The following is a 20,894-nucleotide window of genomic DNA, read 5'->3' on the forward strand; positions in this document are numbered from 1 at the left end:
GTGAAAAAGGTAAGACAATCCCTGGTCCATGAACATTTTATTTTTCTGGGGATATTTTGTTTTTTTTGTTTTTCAAGAAAAAGCTAAAAGCACCAATTCCAGCTATTTTAGTGATTCATGTTTACAATTGTGCAAAATAAAGTTTATTTTGGTGAAGCTTACTTCTGTTTCACAAATTTGTTAAATTTTATTAACTGATTAGTTCAGCGACCTCTTCTGGAAATGTGCAATGAGTGAGTCAGTGAATCATTTCGAGTCCTTCATGACCGAAATCTACCAAGAGACTTTATATTGTTTAAGCATTAAAAGAACAGAGCAGATCTAGAATCTTCCTTCAGTCTGAGCATTATTTTTCATCCAAAAAGACAACAATAATAGTCTAATAATAGTGAGTTTCAATAACATCCTTCTGCTTAATTAAAACTTGCATGGCTACAAATCTACTGACTTCATTATAAGAATTATAAACACAAAGCAGATCTATGGTATCATTTTCCTACAGTAGCCTTTTTAAACTGCTGAGCATGACTTTTATCAGAAAAGACCACAATAACAGACAAATAATAATAATTTTGAGTTCCAATAATGTTCTTTCGTCATTGTGAAGTGCATTTCACATGAGTTGAGTCGAGGCGTCAATGCTCCGTTCAACGTCAGCATCAAGCACCGCACTGCCCTCCACATGACAAGAGTTGCAGAAAGCATCACAGACGGGCGATTTTTACGAGTTTGCAATGTAAAACAGCGGGAGGTGTGCATAATAAACATTGAAAACATGTATTTGGAAGAGAGAAAAAAGCTTGCAGTTGTTTTGATAGCAGAAAGTAATAAAAGGACTCGTTTATGTTTCTTGGTGAATTTAAATTAGTTCAATAACTGGGGTCTCTGATATTAGTAAACGATAAGGTCATATTTAATTAAAAGAAATTATGAGACATTCAATGTCTTTTCACAAATTTGGACAGTTTTTAAATATTTCTTGTTGCTTAGTACTCTCAAAGACATTATTGGTGAAGCAAAAACGTGTGTGTGAAAAACACTGGTATAAAGTGACGTCACTTCTTAGGCTTCAATGTATTCTACAGTGATGACGCGAGTCATGTGACCCTTAACGCGTATAAACATCAGTCACTTTTGCACATTTATCATTGCTCTTCACAATCACAAATGTTCTCCGAAAGGTGAGGAGTTTGGATCCCTGAAATTATTATTATTATTATTATTTTTCATGCATTTATTTATTTTGTGGAATTTGATCATTTTCCACGGCACACCTGACAATCTTTCACGGCACACTAGTTGGGAATCACTGTCCAGAGGAGTCCATCACCTTCTCACAGGTTGGGAAAAAAATCCACCTGTTGCAAAAGTTCAGGTCTCAGCTCACTCAGCCTGTTTCCCTTGGCTTTGGGTTGTACAAATCAAATCTGCCAAGCAGAATAACCATTGTTAAAAAAAAAAAAAAAATTTAAGTATAATGTGGGCATTCCATTTCGCTTGGTAATCTCTCTTGCCCAAACCAGTAACCGCTAAGAGATGATTAAATGTTTTAGCTTATTAATGTATTTGGTTATAGAGTCGTTTATTCTTCAGAAGACTCTGATTAAAGGAATTATTATTATTATTATTATTATTATTATTATTATTATTTTTAAACAAATTAATGCTAAAACAAAGAGACCAATATTTTTAGACGGTGATGTGTTTTTTCACATAAGAAAATACATAAAAATAATAAAACTAAGGGTTTAATTAAATAGTATTGTATACTATAGTAGCCATAACAATTATGCATATAAATACATATATAAATACTTAAATCTGTTCACTTTGAATACTATAATGTAATGAAAAATCTTTTGAATTGAAAAAGGAAAAAATTAAACCTCATACTTTATAATGTTTAACTGAACAGAGTATTTATTTATTTTTTACTTTTACTTTCCTTTTTATAACATCATGTGAGCAAACACGGGATTACATTTCCATTTCCAGTCAATGGCTTTGGGGATTCCAGAATACATGTTTCAGATATACAGGTGCATCTCAATAAATTAGAATGTCGTGGAAAAGTTCATTTATTTCAGTAATTCAACTCAAATTGTGAAACTTGTGTATTAAATAAATTCAATGCACACAGACTGAAGTAGTTTAAGTCTTTGGTTCTTTTAATTGTGATGATTTTGGCTCACATTTAACAAAAACCCACCAATTCACTATCTCAAAAAATTAGAATACATCATAAGACCAATAAAAAAAACATTTTTAGTGAATTGTTGGCCTTCTGGAAAGTATGTTAATTTACTGTATATGTACTCAATACTTGGTAGGGGCTCATTTTGCTTTAATTACTGCCTCAATTCGGCGTGGCATGGAGGTGATCAGTTTGTGGCACTGCTGAGGTGGTATGGAAGCCCAGGTTTCTTTGACAGTGGCCTTCAGCTCATCTGCATTTTTTGGTCTCTTGTCTCTCATTTTCCTCTTGACAATACCCCATAGATTCTCTATGGGGTTCTGGTCTGGTGAGTTTGCTGGCCAGTCAAGCACACCAACACCATGGTCATTTAACCAACTTTTGGTGCTTTTGGCAGTGTGGGCAGGTGCCAAATCCGGCTGGAAAATGAAATCATGAAGTGCTCCAAAATTTCTTGGTAAACAGGTGCAGTGACTTTGGTTTTCAAAAAACACAATGGACCAACACCAGCAGATGACATTGCACCCCAAATCATCACAGACTGTGGAAACTTAACACTGGACTTCAAGCAACTTGGGCTATGAGCTTCTCCACCCTTCCTCCAGACTCTAGGACCTTGGTTTCCAAATGAAATACAAAACTTGCTCTCATCTGAAAAGAGGACTTTGGACCATTGGCAACAGTCCAGTTCTTCTTCTCCTTAGCCCAGGTAAGACGCCTCTGACGTTGTCTGTGGTTCAGGAGTGGCTTGACAAGAGGAATACGACAACTGTAGCCAAATTCCTTGACATGTCTGTGTGTGGTGGCTCTTGATGCCTTGACCCCAGCCTCAGTCCATTCCTTGTGAAGTTCACCCAAATTCTTGAATCGATTTTGCTTGACAATCATAAGGCTGCGGTTCTCTCGGTTGGTTGTGCATCTTTTTCTTCCACACTTTTTCCTTCCACTCAACTTTCTGTTAACATGCTTGGATACAGCACTCTGTGAACAGCCAGCTTCTTTGGCAATGAATGTTTGTGGCTTACCCTCCTTGTGAAGGGTGTCAATGATTGTCTTCTGGACAACTGTCAGATCAGCAGTCTTCCCTATGAGGTTTGGAGCCTAGTGAACCAAACTGAGAGACCATTTTGAAGGCTCAGGAAACCTTTGCAGGTGTTTTGAGTTGATTAGCTGATTGACATGTCACCATATTCTAATTTTTTGAGATAGTGAATTGGTGGGTTTTTGTTAAATGTGAGCCAAAATCATCACAATTAAAAGAACCAAAGACTTAAACTACTTCAGTCTGTGTGCATTGAATTTATTTAATACACGAGTTTCACAATTTGAGTTGAATTACTGAAATAAATGAACTTTTCCACGACATTCTAATTTATTGAGATGCACCTGTATAAGAGCCACTCCTCCACAGAAGGTCTGGCCTGTGGGTTTGTCTAAGTCATGTCATTCTCATATTCCACTGTCACAACCTTCTGATCAGAATCAGTGTTAAACTGCAGTTACAAGTCATTGCAACTTTCATTTTCATTTCTTTATTTTTCCATTAATGTTGTACAGAGGATTAGTTAATTCAACTGTCTTTTTTAATTTTTTATATTTTTATACCTGTGGACATTGGGCTATATTGACATTCATTATTCTGGAAGAAACAAGACTGGAGATAATGGGACACAGAAAAAAGGCTGAAAAAATCCAGCTGAAGGTGATTCTCACATGTACATTGTATGAAAACATATTCAAAGATCTGCACCAGTTGGAGTGTGGCCATAGCTTCTGCATGCAGTGTATAGAGGGAATGCAGGAACATGGACAACCATCTCCAATGTTCAACTGCCCAGAGTGCAGAGCGGCCCTGAAATGGCCACAGTAAATTGAACTTTTTCTCCAGAAATGTGATACACTGAACGAGATCACACAGTACTTCAAAAAGAAGGTTTGAAAGTCACTTAATTTCATCTCAGTAATAACACTGAAACTTATTATTAATAGAAATAGATGGTTTGATAAGATTGAGCTGAATTCTGAAAAGTTGCACTCATTTGAATTTAACTGTATGTAATACAAGGATTCAGTAGGTATGAGAATGTCCACTAATTAGAGCGAGATTGCAGCTATCTAGCCAGTGTTGGGATGAATGTCTTACAAAGTAATCAAGTTACTTTTTCCTGTAATGTATGGGACAAATCTAAAAAAATTTTGTCATTACCAAATGTTGGTAACACTTTACAATAAAGTACTAAGAAATATTATGACTCAAGTAAGAGTAAAATAAGTAGTTTGCCGAAAAACTACTCAAGGAATTATGTTACAAGTTACTTTATGAAAATGTTATTACATTATGAAAATTAATTATATACGCTTCCATTTTTAGAACACAAAGACATTTTTGTTCTTGAAAGAAACTTATGCTTCCTTTCACCAAGGATGCATTAAATTGATCAAAAATACTGTCAAAATCATTAATTGCCTATATTATTACAGTTTGAAATAATTGTTTTAAGTGATATTTATTCATTTTTTTCTTTACCTGTGATGGCAAACATATACTGTGTCACCTATTCCTTACAAAAGCATTCTAAAGTGCTAATTTGGTACTCAAGAAAATGTTCTTATTATTAAAACAATTGAAAATGGTTGCGCTACCATGCGGAAATAACAATACAGTGGGTTTTTTCCCCATTTGCTGAGGTATTGCGTTCTTACAAGTTGCTTTACACTTGCAAGTCACATTTTGGTTTTAAAAATAGGCACACAAAAAAAAAAAAAAAAAAAAAAATCATTTCTCCTGAAATTATATTTTCTCCTGAAGTCTATTGTTTTAGAGAGATGAAGGTGTCACATATTCCCTGTTGTTTGTTTTGACTTATGTTGAAATTCTGGTTTAGTTCCCTGTTCCAGTTTCCTGTTAGTTTTGTAGTCCTTTGTAGTTTCTTTTCATGATTTGTTTTCCCCGATTGTTTCCCCAGGTGTTCCTTGTTCCCTTGTTTTCCCTTGTGTATTTAAGCCCTTGTTTTCCCCTGTTTTTTTTTTTTTGTTTTTTTTGTCAGTCTTCAACTGTATTATGCTGTGTTTTGTTTCATTATGTTCTGAGTTACCTGGTTTACTTTTGCTTTATTAAAAAAGGCTGCATTTAGATCCTCATTCCTCTCTTGTCTCGTCTCAGAAGGATATTCCATGCATTACTGTTTTGAAAAAGGAATCTCTAACCAGGATAGAGAGGGAAGTGGACGAGATGCACAACAAAAAGACAAGTAAATCACAGTCTCTAGTTTGAGAAACAGATTCCTCACAGGTCCTAAACTAGCAACTTCTAAATGACAAAGACCTGCATTGCTGCAAGAGGATTCCTGGACAAACAGAACATTTGAAGAATACAACATTTATTTAAATAGAAATAGCCATTTGTAACATTCTAAAAGTCTCTAAATCATCTCTAACCTATATTAATGTGCATTGTGACTGAAACACGTTCCTATTTCAGGTTTATTCTCATTCACATATGTCCAAGTATTTTGGCTATTAAGTTAACATACTGTAAAAAAAAAAAAAAAAAAACATAATGCAATATCATAGAGGAAATGTATCCTCTATGATATTGCAGCAATTATTCAGATATGCAATAAGATTAAGCAAACTGTTACATGCCAACTTAAATAAGGCAAAAATAAAATTTTCACACAGTGTTTAGTAAGGGATATGATTGATTCAAATACTAAAAGTGGTTGTTCTGTATATGTATTATTGTATTACAGTTGTAATAATAAAGTCTTAATTAACATTATGGTTATTTAACATATTGAGATATTATTATTAAAGGGGTCATGAACTGAGAAATCAAAATTATCTTGATCTTTTGAAATATAAGAGGTCATTGTACTATAAAAACATCCTGTAAGTTTCAGAACGTAAAACTTTCTCGTTAGTCTAAAAACAGCTTATATTGAAGCCAATCTGCCAAAACAACAGGATGTGGAACGTGCCAATTTATTACGTAATAGTGTGGCTAAACACCGCCTCCGCAGAAGAAGATCAACGCCTGCTTCTACATCACTGCCTGTTTAGCCCCGCCCACCGATTCACGCATTTAGTAGGTAAATAACGAGAGAGGCAAACGAAGGTCTACGCAGAAACCAAAAGGTAAAGATGGCTCCGAAGACAACAAGACGCTGTGCATTGCCAGGTTGTGGAAAAAACACAGTCTTTGCATTGCCTTCCTTCTGATCCCAACATTAGGAAAGACCGCGTCAGTGAGCACTTGGTCCTTTGTTCACTTCATTTTACCGCGGATTCGTTTACAAGGCACAATTCGACGCAGGATTTTCAGAAAGATTGAAACTAAAAGGCGATGCTGTGCCGACTATATTGGATCCGACAGTAATGTCGCATAACACAAGTGTGAGTAACTGTTTTTATTACGTGGTCACTAATGCTTTGTTATTACAGATCGTTTGATATGTACTGAGTATTTATGCGTTTTTAATCTAAATCACAGCAGTGTCCATCTATGAAGGATGTAGGCTGTCAAACATACATGCAGAAGTTTACATCGGTTGGCACACAGCTGTCCTTTGGAACAAGTTTTTTACTTGAATGAAAATGATGAACGATGAATATAAGAACGACAGCTTGACAAACAATGGTACATTCATTTATACTTAGTTTACACGAAGCAGCGCGAATTATCCTTTGTCAGCTATAACTGTATTAACGCCTAGTATCTAAACTTTATATGCAACAACCAATGAAATATAAAACGTGTAATATGCATAAATGTTAACAACATAACGACACATACAGCTTTCTGTAGCGTCTTCGGCTAAACTCTAATATAATATAATAGGCTAACTACCTCACAAATACATAAAGTATAAATATAAATAAAGATGATTATTTACCAGTATCCTTGCCATTTGAGGTGCAGGTTCGTTGTCTTCTGATTCGGGATCAGACTCTGGCTCAAACATGTATGGCTGAATTTCACCGGCTGCCATTTCTCAACATCGGAAGTTTTCAAAACAATTCCACACGTGTATTGACGGGGGCGTTGAACATTTTTAAATATGCAAAACTGTTAGCCAATCACACCAGTGGGCGTTTACTTCCGCGTCTACAATCCGCCACGCCTATTCAAACGGTGTGTTACGATGAGGGGGGGTCAAAACAGTACAGAAAATAGCATATTACTTCTAAATTATGATTTTTTTTTTATGTTTTTGAAATCTTGATAACATTATAAGTGGACCTCAGAGAACAGTACAAAAAAAAAAAAAAAAGGGCAGTTCATGACCCCTTTAAGTAAATTGTAGCATTTGATTACAAAATGTTTTGTGATTTCTCATACCTTCTTTATATAACATCCATCCCTTGCACACTTTTGGTCTCTAGCAGGAGACAGGGCAGGGAAATACAGTACAGCACCGTGAGCAATAGTGCTACCAGCTAGGACAGTTTATTTTGAACAAGAGAGGCGAACGGTTACGGAATTTAACTCGGGAGTACAATACATTATGGTGTCCCTTTAGGCTCTAAAATATGACTTTGCATCACGCACTTGTCTCACTGAACGTATCACTCAACGTCTTGATTTTTTAAAGGTTCTACCATTTACTCCATTAAATTCAAGACGCAGATATAGATGTGACGCAGACATCACATAAACCACATGTGTCAGTGAAGCGTATAGGCAGATGTCACACGTCATTCACGTGTTGCAGTGGAGTGATTTGTGTTCATTTTCACTAACACGTATTGCAACACAGTGTGCAACACGGTTCAGTGAAGTGTGTCAGCCTCTGTCTATGAGGTATGAAAGCTGACATTAGGGTCAAAATTATGACTTTGCATCACTCGCTCGTCTGAATGAACGTGTCCTCTATGGCGGGAACTCCATGCCAAAACCAAGCGTCCGATCGAATAACCGAATGCCTGACCGAATGCCTAACCGAACGTGTAACCAAACGTCTTGTGCTTTGAGCGTCTTACACGACGGGTGACCCACGTGACGACCTGACGTGACGCCATAGTCCTCCGCTTCACTCGTTCGTCTAAATTAACGTGATGTCTGCCGTTTCACTCGCTCGTCTGAATGAACGTGATGTCTGCATCTGTCGCTTCACTCGCTCGTCTGAATGAACGTGACATCTGCATCTGCTATTTCACTCGCTCAACTGAATGAACACGACGTCTGTGGCCGATTGCGCCAGCTATACATAAGTTACAACTTAGCCTAGTTGTGGTGTAAATGGGCACAAGTCACAATTTACGCACTACTAAATATGTGAGTATTGCACCATTAAACTTGGGTAGAATGTAACACAACATATAAACTAAATATTTACGTAAGCCTCTGACCAGGAGTAATGATTGGAATAAAAAAGCAGACTGATATTATATGACATCAGTGAGCTCATGTTTTGCGTGACAGGCTTTCGACATACAGTTTGATGTTGACATTTACACTCGTTTACATTTAAGAGAGAGAGAAAGATTTTTACTTTTAAGCGGCTCTTCAGCATGAAACTGTTTTAACGGTGCAGTTTTCAGGGTGCGTCTCCCAGTGTCAAGTTTCAACAAATTCAAAATATATATAGGATAGTAAAATAAATAAATGTCTATTTTTTACAGCCTGTTGTATTAGTATTTATTTATTTTTGGCCCTTATTAATTTTATAGTTATTGAATATTGTTATTTACATAGGCTAAATTAAATTTTGTTTTATTATGTATCGTATTTTAATGGGGATATAATTTATTACAGCTGACCGTTACGTGAGTAAACAAGGTTTGAACATCAACTGTAACAAGATCAAACTGAAATTCACAGCTTTTTAACTCTTCTGTGTAAAAATTTGAAGGCTATTTATTGGCTCAATACAAGTAAACGTCATCTGCGACTACGCATTACTTTACAACCTACTAGTTAAGTCTTGCCTTAAGAACAGGTGGTGCAACCAAATTAAGCACTGACTTAGTTACAAACTAACTAGTAATTACTAAGCCCTTAGTGTGAACTTTACGTCCCAACTTACGTGAGATCTTATGCACAGCTGGTGCAACCCAGCCCAGGTGTCTTTCATTCATCATTAAATGGGTAAGGATTTTGTCTGTTCTCTAAATTATTTATTCAACTACTTACACAGAGCTGATTTGAGTTCATGTTTATGAGCTAGGTGGCTACTAAGCTGGCTATTCGCTAACATGGGTATTCTCAGAGACTATATGTATTGTTCACAATTTGGCATTCACAAACTGCAATTTAAAAAACATGTAAAACTTTCTGTCATTCCAAACTCCTGGAAAGTAATGTGTGTGAGTTTGTGGTGCTAATATTGCTAATAAGTACTGATGTGTGATTATCACAAATAATTTAACTTATATTCTGTAAACTGAAACCATGCAGAGTAGCATGGAGTGGGCAAAGTGAAGGTGTATATATGTTCAGGCAGCAGATGAAATAATCCATGAAACATGTATGTATGTGTGTGTCTGTGTGTGTGTATATAGTGTGTGTGTGTGTGTGTGTGTATATATATATATATATATATATATATATATATATATATATATATATATATATATATATATAGATAGATAGATAGATAGATATATAGATATACATACATACATACATACATACATACATGCTCAAATTTGTTGGTACCCTTACAGCTCATTGAAATAATGCTTCATTCCTCCTGAAAAGTGATGAAATTAAAAGCTATTTTAACATGTATACTTGCATGCCTTTGGTATGTCATAGAATAAAGCAAAGAAGCTGTGAAAAGAGATTAATAATTGCTTATTCGACAAAGATATTCTAAAATGGCCTGGACACCTTTGTTGGTACCCCTTAGAAAAGATAATAAATAATTGGATTATAGTGATATTTCAAACTAATTAGTTTCTTTAATTAGTATCACACATGTCTTCAATCTCGTAATCAGTCATTCAGCCTATTTAAATGGAGAAAAGTAGTCACTGTGCTGTTTTCTTCTTATCATTGTGTGCACTACACTGAACATGGACCAGAGAAAGCAAAGGAGAGAGTTGTCTGAGGACATCAGAAAGAAAATAATAGACAAGCATGGTAAAGGTAAAGGCTACAAAACCATCTCCAAGCAGCTTGATGTTCCTGTGACAACAGTTGCAAATATTATTAAGAAGTTTAAGGTCCATGGAACTGTAGCCAACCTCCCTGGGCGCTGCCGCAAGAGGAAAATCGACCCCAGATTGAACAGAAGGATAGTGCGAATGATAGAAAAAGAACCAAGGATAACTGCCAAAGAGGTACAAGCTGAACTCCAAGGTGAAGGTATGTCAGTTTCTGATTGCACCATCCGTTGCTTTTTGAGCGAAAGTGGGCTCCATGGAAGAAGACCCAGGAGGATTCCACTTTTGAAAGAAAAACATAAAAAAGCCAGACTGGAATTTGCTAAAATGCATACTGACAAGCCACAATCCTATTGGGAGAATGTCCTTTGGACAGATGAATCAAAGCTGGAGCTTTTTGGCAAGTCACATCAGCTCTATGTTCACAGACGAAGAAATGAAGCTTTCAAAGAAAAGAACACCATACCTACAGTAAAACATGGAGGAGGCTCGGTGATGTTTTGGGGCTGCTTTGCTGCACAGGGTGCCATGAATCTGTGCAGGGCACAATGAAATCTCAAGACTATCAAGGCATTTTGGAGCAAAACGTACTGCCCAGTGTCAGAAAGCTCTGTCTCAGTCGCAGGTCATGGGTCCTCCAACAGGATAATGACCCAAAACACAGAGCTAAAAGCACCCAAGAATGGATAAGAACAAAACATTGGACTATTCGGGACTCAAGATGGCGCCGAGTATGGCTGCTGCTTTGCGAGCTCCGACACAACATAGTAATGTTTTGTTCACAATTCTTAAGTTTTTTTGTCTTGGATGTTGTCTACGACAGACAAACACTTTTGGACATTGGTTCAGCAATTTCACACCGTAAACCAGACTTCACATTCCTAAATGCCGACCCGCTGTTTACAAACACGCAAGCGGAGCCCTTTGTCTGGGCAGCACGGCCGCGGAAACGCAAAAGGAAAAGGGGAAACAGAGCCGGCATTCTCATCAGAGTAAGACGCCGCACAAATCGACCCCCGCTACCCACTATTCTTCTGGCAAATGTTCAGTCTCTGGATAACAAGCTCTGCGAGCTGAAAGCACGGATCTCTTTCCAACGAGATACAAGGGACTGCTGCATTATCTGCCTTACGGAAACTTGGATGCCTGCGGAGATTCCAGACTCAGCCATTGAACCCATGGGGTTCTCCGTGCACCGAGCGGACAAAGCGAAAGACCTCTCAGGTAAAACTAGAGGAGGTGGTGTATGTTTTATGATCAACAAATCCTGGTGTGATCAGAGGAACGTTCATTCTATCAAGTCTTTCTGCTCTCCTGATCTGGAATTTCTTATGCTTCTGTGTCGACCATTCTGGCTACCGAGGGAATTCACAGCAGTCATTATCACTGCTGTGTACATTCCCCCACAAGCCGACACAGACCGGGCACTCAAGGAACTATATGGGATTATAAGTGAGCAGGAAACCGCGCACCCTGAGGCCGCGTTCATTGTGACCGGGGACTTTAATAAAGCCAATTTTAAATCAGTTGCACCAAAATACCACCAGCACATTAGTTTCAACACACGAGGGGACCGGGTTTTGGACCATTGCTACTCTCCCTTCCGGGATGGCTACAAATCCCTCCCCCGCCCACCATTTGGCAAATCGGACCACTCTTCCAGTCTGCTTCTGCCCGCTTACAGGCAGAAATTGAAACAGGAAGCACCCACCCTCCGAACGATCCAGTGCTGGTCGGACCAATCAGACTCTACGCTACAGTTTTTGATCACACGGACTGGGAGATGTTCCGGTCCACCTCTGATGACGACATCGAGCTTTACGCTGATAGCGTAATGTGCTTCATCAGAACGTGCGTAGAGGATGTGGTTCCGACCAGAACAGTACGGATCTATCCGAATCGGAAACCTTGGATCAATAGCGATGTTCACGCGGCACTTAATGTGCGGACCTCCGCTTTTAATTCCGGGAACGCGGAGGAGCATAAACAAGCCAGTTATGCCCTCCGAAAAACTATCAGAACCGCAAAACGCCAGTACAGGAGCAAGATTGAAGGACAGTTTAACACCACCAACTCTAGAAGCATGTGGCAGGGAATTAACATCATCACGGACTTTAAAGGGAATAAAAACTCCGCCATGAACACCGCTGCCTCTCTCCCGGATGAGCTAAATACTTTTTATGCTTGTTTCGAGGGAAATAACACCACCCTCGCGGAGAGAGCTCTCGCAGCTGAAGCTACAGAGGTTAGTTCACTCTCCGTCTCTGTAGCGGATGTAACCCGATCCTTCCGACGGGTGAATATCCGCAAAGCCGCGGGCCCAGACGGCATTCCGGGCCGCGTCATCAGAGCGTGCGTGAACCAGCTGGCTGGTGTTTTTACGGACATTTTCAACCTTTCCCTCTCTTTGTCTGTAGTCCCCACATGCTTTAAAACATCCACCATTGTGCCTGTTCCAAAACAATCAAAAATAACTTGTTTAAATGACTGGCGTCCTGTTGCTCTGATCCCCATCATCAGCAAATGCTTTGAGAGACTAATCAGAGACTATATCTGCTCTGTGCTGCCTCCATCACTGGATCCATTGCAGTTTGCTTACCGCAACAACCGCTCCACTGATGATGCCATTGCATCTACAATACACACTGCTCTCTCCCACCTGGAAAAAAAGGACACTTATGTGAGAATGCTGTTTGTAGACTACAGCTCAGCAATCAACACCATAGTGCCCTCCAAGGTAGATAAGAAACTCCGGGCTCTGGGCTTAAACAGCTCGCTGTGCAGCTGGATCCTGGACTTCCTGTCAAGCAGACGCCAGGTGGTTAGAATAGGCAATAACATCTCCTCATCACTGACCCTCAACACTGGAGCCCCACAGGGCTGTGTTCTCAGCCCACTCCTGTATTCACTGTACACACATGACTGTGTGGCAACGCATAGCTCCAATGCCATCATTAAGTTTGCTGATGACACGACGGTGGTAGGTCTGATCACTGACAATGATGAAACAGCCTACAGAGAGGAGGTGCACATTCTGACACACTGGTGTCAGGAGCACAACCTCTCCCTCAACGTCAGTAAGACAAAGGAGCTTGTGGTGGACTTCAGGAGAAAAGACAGAGAACACAGTCCCATCACCATCAATGGAGCACCAGTGGAGAGAGTCAGCAGCTTCAAGTTCCTGGGTGTCCACATCACTGAGGAACTCACATGGTCCATCCACACTGAAGTCGTTGTGAAGAAGGCTCATCAGTGCCTCTTCTTCCTGAGACGGCTGAGGAAGTTTGGAATGAACCGCCACATCCTCACACGGTTCTACACCTGCACAGTGGAGAGCATCTTGACTGGCTGCATCTCCGCCTGCTACGGCAATAGCACCACCCACAACCGCAAAGCACTGCAAAGGGTGGTGCGAACTGCCAGACACATCATCGGAGGTGAGCTTCCCTCCCTCCAGGAAATATATACAAGGCGGTGTGTGAAAAAAGCTTGGAGGATCATCAGAGACTCCAGCCACCCGAGCCATGTGCTGTTCTCACTGCTACCATCAGGTAGGCGGTATTGCAGCATCAGGACCCGCACCAGCCGACTTCATGATAGCTTCTTCCCCCAAGCAATCAGACTTCTGAACTCTTGATCTCCCACGATCAAATACATCAGCACTGCACTTTGTTACCCTTACTCTTATATCTCACACCGGACTGTCATAAATTATATTATTATTATATTATATTCTCTCTTAATAACTGACTATCAACCGACAGCTGAATGTCAATACAGTACGATACTGTACATTCTATATATATATATATATATATATATATATATATATATACTATATATATATATACTTTTATATATTTTATTTTTTATTTTTATTGAATAATGTGTATCTATATAGTGTATTGTATACTGTACAGTGTATGTTATTATTTGTATATTGTTGAGTGTAATTATGTGTATAACAGATGTTTAAATTGTGTTGTGTTAATTTGATGTTTATTGTAAATTGGTATATGTCTCATCACTGTCACGACTGCTATGTTGATTGGAACTGCACCCAAGAATTTCACACACCATTGCACTTGTGTATATGGCTGTGTGACAAAGTGATTTGATTTGATTTTTTGATTTGATTGATTTTTTTATTCTGAAGTGGCCTTATATGAGTCCTGATCTGAATCCTATGGAACATCTATGGAAAGAGCTGACACTTGCAGTCTAGAGAAGGCACCCATCAAACCTGAGACAGCTGGAGCAGTTTGCTTAGGAAGAGCGGGCCAAACTACCTGTTAACCGGTGCAGAAGTCTCAGTGAGAGCCACAGAAAACGTTTGATTGCAGTGATTGCCTCTAAAGGTTGTGCAACAAAATATTAGGTTAGCGGTCCCATCATTTTGTCCATGCCATTTTCATTTGTTTTATTTACAATATTATGTTGAATAAAAAAATCAAAAGCAAAGTCTGATTTCTATTAAATATGGAATAAACAATGGTGGATGCCAATTACTTTTGTCAGTTTCAAGTTATTTCAGAGAAAATTGTGCATTCTTCGTTTTTTGTGGAGGGGTACCAACAAATTTGTGCACGTCTGTGTATGTGTGTGTATATATATATATATATATACATATACAGGTGCTGGTCATATAATTAGAATATCATCAAAAAGTTGATTTCACTAATTCCATTCAAAAAGTGAAACTTGTATATTATATTCATTCATTACACACAGACTGATATATTTCAAATGTTTATTTCTTTTAATTTTGATGATTATAACTGACAACTAAGGAAAATCCCAAATTCAGTATCTCAGAAAATTCGAATATTGTGAAAAGGTTCAATATTGAAGACACCTGGTGCCACACTCTAATCAGCTAATTAACTCAAAACACCTGCAAAGGCCTTTAAATGGTCTCTCAGTCTAGTTCTGTATGCTACACAATCATGGGGAAGACTGCTGACTTGACAGTTGTCCAAAAGACGACCATTGACACGTTGCACATGGAGGGCAAGACACAAAAGGTCATTGCAAAAGAGGCTGGCTGTTCACAGAGCTCTGTGTCCAAGCACATTAATAGAGAGGCGAAGGGAAGGAAAAGATGTGGTAGAAAAAAGTGTACAAGCAATAGGGATAACCGCACCCTGGAGAGGATTGTGAAACAAAACCCATTCAAAAATGTGGGGGAGAACCACTACGCACAGACGTATGCAAGACATGGGTTTCAGCTGTCGCATTCCTTGTGTCAAGCCACTCTTGAACAACAGACAGCGTCTGAAGCGTCTCGCCTGGGCTAAAGACAAAAAGGACTGGACTGCTGCTGAGTGGTCCAAAGTTATGGTCTCTGATGAAAGTAAATTTTGCATTTCCTTTGGAAATCAGGGTCCCAGAGTCTGGAGGAAGAGAGGAGAGGCACACAATCCACGTTGCTTGAGGTCCAGTGTAAAGTTTCCACAGTCAGTGATGGTTTGGGGTGCCATGTCATCTGCTGGTGTTGGTCCACTGTGTTTTCTGAGGTCCAAGGTCAACGCAGCCGTATACCAGGAAGTTTTAGAGCACTTCATGCTTCCTGCTGCTGACCAACTTTATGGAGATCCAGATTTCATTTTCCAACAGGACTTGGCACCTGCACACAGTGCCAAAGCAACCAGTATCTGGTTTAAGGACCATGGTATCCCTGTTCTTAATTGGCCAGCAAACTCGCCTGACCTTAACCCCATAGAAAATCTATGGGGTATTGTGAAGAGGAAGATGCGATATGCCAGACCCAACAATGCAGAAGAGCTGAAGGACACTATCAGAGCAACCTGGGCTCTCATAACACCTGAGCAGTGCCACAGACTGATCGACTCCATGCTACGCTGCATTGCTGCAGTAATTCAGGCAAAAGGAGCCCCAACTAAGTATTGAGTGCTGTACATGCTCATACTTTTCATGTTCATACAGTTGGCCAAGATTTCTAAAAATCCTTTCTTTGTATTGGTCTTAAGTAATATTGTAATTTTCTGAGATACTGAATTTGGGATTTTCCTTAGTTGTCAGTTATAATCATCAAAATTAAAAGAAATAAACATTTGAAATATATCAGTCTGTGTGTAATGAATGAATATAATATACAAGTTTCACTTTTTGAATGGAATTAGTGAAATAAATCAACTTTTTGATGATATTCTAATTATATGACCAGCACCTGTGTGTGTATATATATTTATTGTGTATTCTCTATATACTTTATTTTCTATTCAATTTCTATTGTATTTTTTTTAATATTGTATTTATTAATAATAAAAAAATTATCTATGTCTTGTTGCTGTTTTTTATTGTTGTGCAGTGGAAGCTCCTGTCACCAAGACAAATTCCTTGTATGTGTAAGCATACTTGGCAATAAAGCTGATTCTGATTCTGACATCAGATTTTATTCAGGGGGTTTGAAAATTCAGACTGTAGAGAAAATGTCATCATATTTGTCTGATTTAAAGCAAACAGCTTTTCTTGTTGAGATTATTCTACATAGTAATTATTGTGACAAACATATGTGGAAAATCAAATTGTGTGCTTTGCTACTTACTCAACTGTATTATAATAGAACATAAATTAGTCATACCGCAAACATTAATTTAAGCTGTATTCAACATACTTTATCAAAACAAGACTGCTTCAAATTGAACAACTGAGGTATGATGTAATATGAATGTAATTTATGCTGTAGAGAACAAAACTATAATGTATCTTCAAATAATGTTTTTGACAGACCTTATTTTACCAATAAATCAAGAATGCCACAATAACACATCCTGAAAATCCAGAGGGAACCAATGGTGAATTAGCCTTCTGGCATTTTGAACTACAACCTGAACAGCTCCATTAAAATGAACATGTCCATATACACAAATGAACTGTCTGATCAACATAAAACAAGTCCATAACATGATCAACAGTACAGTGTCAACTTCTACATTACCCCAGATGTAGGTGACTGCAAAATGCCACTTTTCATGTACTCCCCAAAGACTTCATATGTGTGCTGCATGGGCAGCCTCAAAACAAGGCTGCAGGTGTTCACGTCTGTGAATATTCTGGCCGCTTCATTTTCACGCTTATGCAAAAACTCAAGTGTAGGTTGTACTGGGAAACCCATTGTAGGAATCGCAGTGGATCCTGATGCAAATGCCAAAATATTGTCTAATGTTAGAGGGGATGAGGTTCCCTCTGGGGAAGACAATGAACACAAAAAGGTAATGTTGACCACTTTGCAAATTAAGAATGGCCAATAAAGGAATAGTTCACACAAAGATCACAATTCTGACATTTACTTACCACAATAGGTTTCAAACCTGTATAACTGTCTATCCTCCATGGAATACAAAGGAGTACATTTGAAGTTATAGTGACCTGTGTTATACAGTGTATAATACAGCGACTGTCAGGGGCTGTCAAGCTCCAAAAAAGACCTATTATCTAGTCGTTGGAGTAGTCCAGGCTGAGAAGGGGGCCTCAAAATGACTTAAATGTTTCAAGTAAGTTATACAAGCATAGGTAAGTTTAGACAAAATTGTATGTTGGCTTGAAAGCCTAAAAATACAGACTTCTTAGATGCCCTCCAGTCAGACAGATTTAAATACAGACAGATGGAATTACATGTAATAAAGTCAAGCCAACATAATTGAAATAACTTTATTGAACACATCAAGATTACAATGTAAACTGACATTTTTCACTCTGATGAAAATGCACTACCAAGCGCCCACTCAGACAATGTGTTCGGTAGCCTGTGAATATTGTCCTGGTCAATGGGGTTATTGGAGTCAAAAAGGTTGAGAACCAATGGTTGAGTCCATATAACTTGTGTATGAACTTTGTAAAAGAAACAGACGACAAGTTATTCACCACTGCCCTCCACTATAGCTCTCATACCTCATATGCACTTTCTAATATCAAACTTGCCACATCAGGGTCAGTCACTTTACATGCGAGAAACATAGTTCAGCATCACTGACATCAAACCTGGCAAGGGACATCATATTGCACCTGATCTGAATTATATTTATGCTAGTATCTAATGTATCTAAATGCGAAACAACCTTTTCTCAAAGCTTGTGATTGTATGACATAATTTCCTAGCTGAGCTATATGTTAATTTATATGCCATAATCTAATCATTCTATTCATACTAATCATCTAATCATTGCACAGTATATTGATTTTAATGATTGTCTTGCACCCAAATAAACCCCTGCCAAGCCTCTTACAATGTGTAATACTTTATTGCAGTTGTCTCTTTGTGAGGCAAATTTCAGTTTCGAATCCATTTACATCCCCAAAAACCTAATCACTGAAATTTGTTCTAATGCTTGATCATAAAGTTGCAATGTAATTTTGGGAGTTTTCTTATGCTTTGATAAACATATCACTTGTGTTGTTTTAATTTCGAAAACCCCAATTATTTGCTAACTTTTCCACTTGTTTAACTGCAATCTGCATGCTTCTCTCCACATATGGAACATTCTATTTTTCTATTACATTTTTTTCACAAAGCACCATCGTCTGCATTTAAAGATTTATATCCCTTGTCCAAACTTAGAGAGAGAGAGAGAGAGAGAGAGTGTGTATTGGAATGCTAGCTGTCCCTTAATAGAGAATATAAATTGTGCAGAATACCTGAGCACAGTGAACTAAGAAAAGTCCAGACAATGTACAGATCCAGTGAACATAATCTCGCAACAAAGACAGGCAGACACAGACAGACCTGGCTACCAAAAGAGGACAGGCTGTGCCTCCACTGCACACCAAATGAAGTGGAAACAGAACTACATTTTTAAGAAGATTATACACAAATTTCCCCTCTTCACAACCCATCACAAAGACTTTAACCAGATATAACAAAAGGACAAACTCTCATACCTACTTGGAGAAATCCCAGCAAGCTCAAACCTGGCTGCAAGGTAAAGTCCTGTCATGACAAGACCACAAAAATAACATAGCAACTAAATATTTTTTATTCCCTTTATTTTATTATATTCTTACAGTATATATAGATTTTTTTCTTCTATTGTGTATATTTGTGTGTAAATGTGAAGTATATTTACTGTAACTATGATACGGCAATGTAAAGCCTCTTTTTACCACACCAATAAATCGATCTGAATCTGAGACAGAGAGAGAGAGAAATTATTTATCATAATATTGAACAGGAATCACTTTCGTGTTTCTTTTATGGGCATTGACTAGAGGTAGCTCTCTGTCAGTCTGATCAATAAGTCAGTCTTATTACAGTTACAAATTAATTTATGAATTTCTAAATAAAGGGGAATATTACAATAAATTGTTTTGTTATTTTATTATTATTATTAAAACAATAAAAAAAATAGAGAAATGAATTAATGTGATTAGTGAATGTTCTGTCACAGATTTTGTTTTTCTTTTCAAGAAAATAAGTCCTCTTTTCATGTCATTGTACTCTATAATAGATTACATTTGACGTCACTCCGCAGGAAACCACGCTTCCAGGTTCTTTCGTGCAGCAGATTTCAATGGTGGAAATAGGCAGCGCTGCAGTTTTAATAATCTTTTAAGCTTTATAGAATGTAATTATGTCTTTTAATATTAATAAAGTTATTATAAAGGAATATCTATGGTTTACAGTGAAGAAAGTATGTGGGTTCTTTTCTGAAATATCGGCAAAACAAGTTTAAACTTGGTTCAATGAGCCTGTATGATTATGTCGGACATGTAACAGGTTGATGAATACACGTCCTCACATGTTTAACACACTTCTAAAGCCTAAGAATTTAAGTACTTAGAAATGAAAACTACCATCAGACATACAATATCTGTCTTAGCTGCTTAAATTATTAACCCACATACAATAAATAATATTTTACTTCAATATGATCATATACCATATCAAAACTTAACAGCCGTTTTGATTGAACAAAATTATTTACTGCATTCAAAATAAATGCAAAGACATCATTTTCGCTGTATGACATTATTTTTATTCACCTATCCTTTCACAAACAGTAGTCCATGCGCTGCGGTGGAGACGGAATCTTTTCCTCCCGTTATATCGTATATGGTGGTCTTTATCAGATAAGATCATCGTTAGATCATATTTGACTTCATATCTATCACAGTGACAGCACTTTGGAAATTAAAACAGCCGTTTGTGATCAGAGTTTACATGATTTCTTCGTAAAAAAAAAAAAGTTAATATCCACCAACAGCTGCTGCGGGACAATTGGGTCTAATAGAGCAGACGCGATAACAATGACGGTGACCTGTGAAATATCATCATTTATGTAAAATCCTGCCCTTATCTACAATAATCTGTGGGAAACGGGGTGTTTCAACCCCACAAACAGCACGTTTTGGGCAGTTTCAGCACAATTTGAGCAAAGCGCCCATAGAAAGCAGTTCTTTTCTGGGTAACTAAAAGAACCCGGAAGGGACGGGGTATTTGTTTGTAAACAGTAACTTCATCTATAGAGCGCAACAGTGCCCACCCACTTTTTCAACCGTCTGGGTTCCGGAAGTATTTTCTATTTTTTAGATCATGACAGGGATAAAAACAGAAAGTTAAGAAAGTCAGTCA

Source organism: Myxocyprinus asiaticus, chromosome 5, assembly GCF_019703515.2.
Source record: "Myxocyprinus asiaticus isolate MX2 ecotype Aquarium Trade chromosome 5, UBuf_Myxa_2, whole genome shotgun sequence".
Taxonomy (NCBI): Eukaryota; Metazoa; Chordata; class Actinopteri; order Cypriniformes; family Catostomidae; genus Myxocyprinus; species Myxocyprinus asiaticus.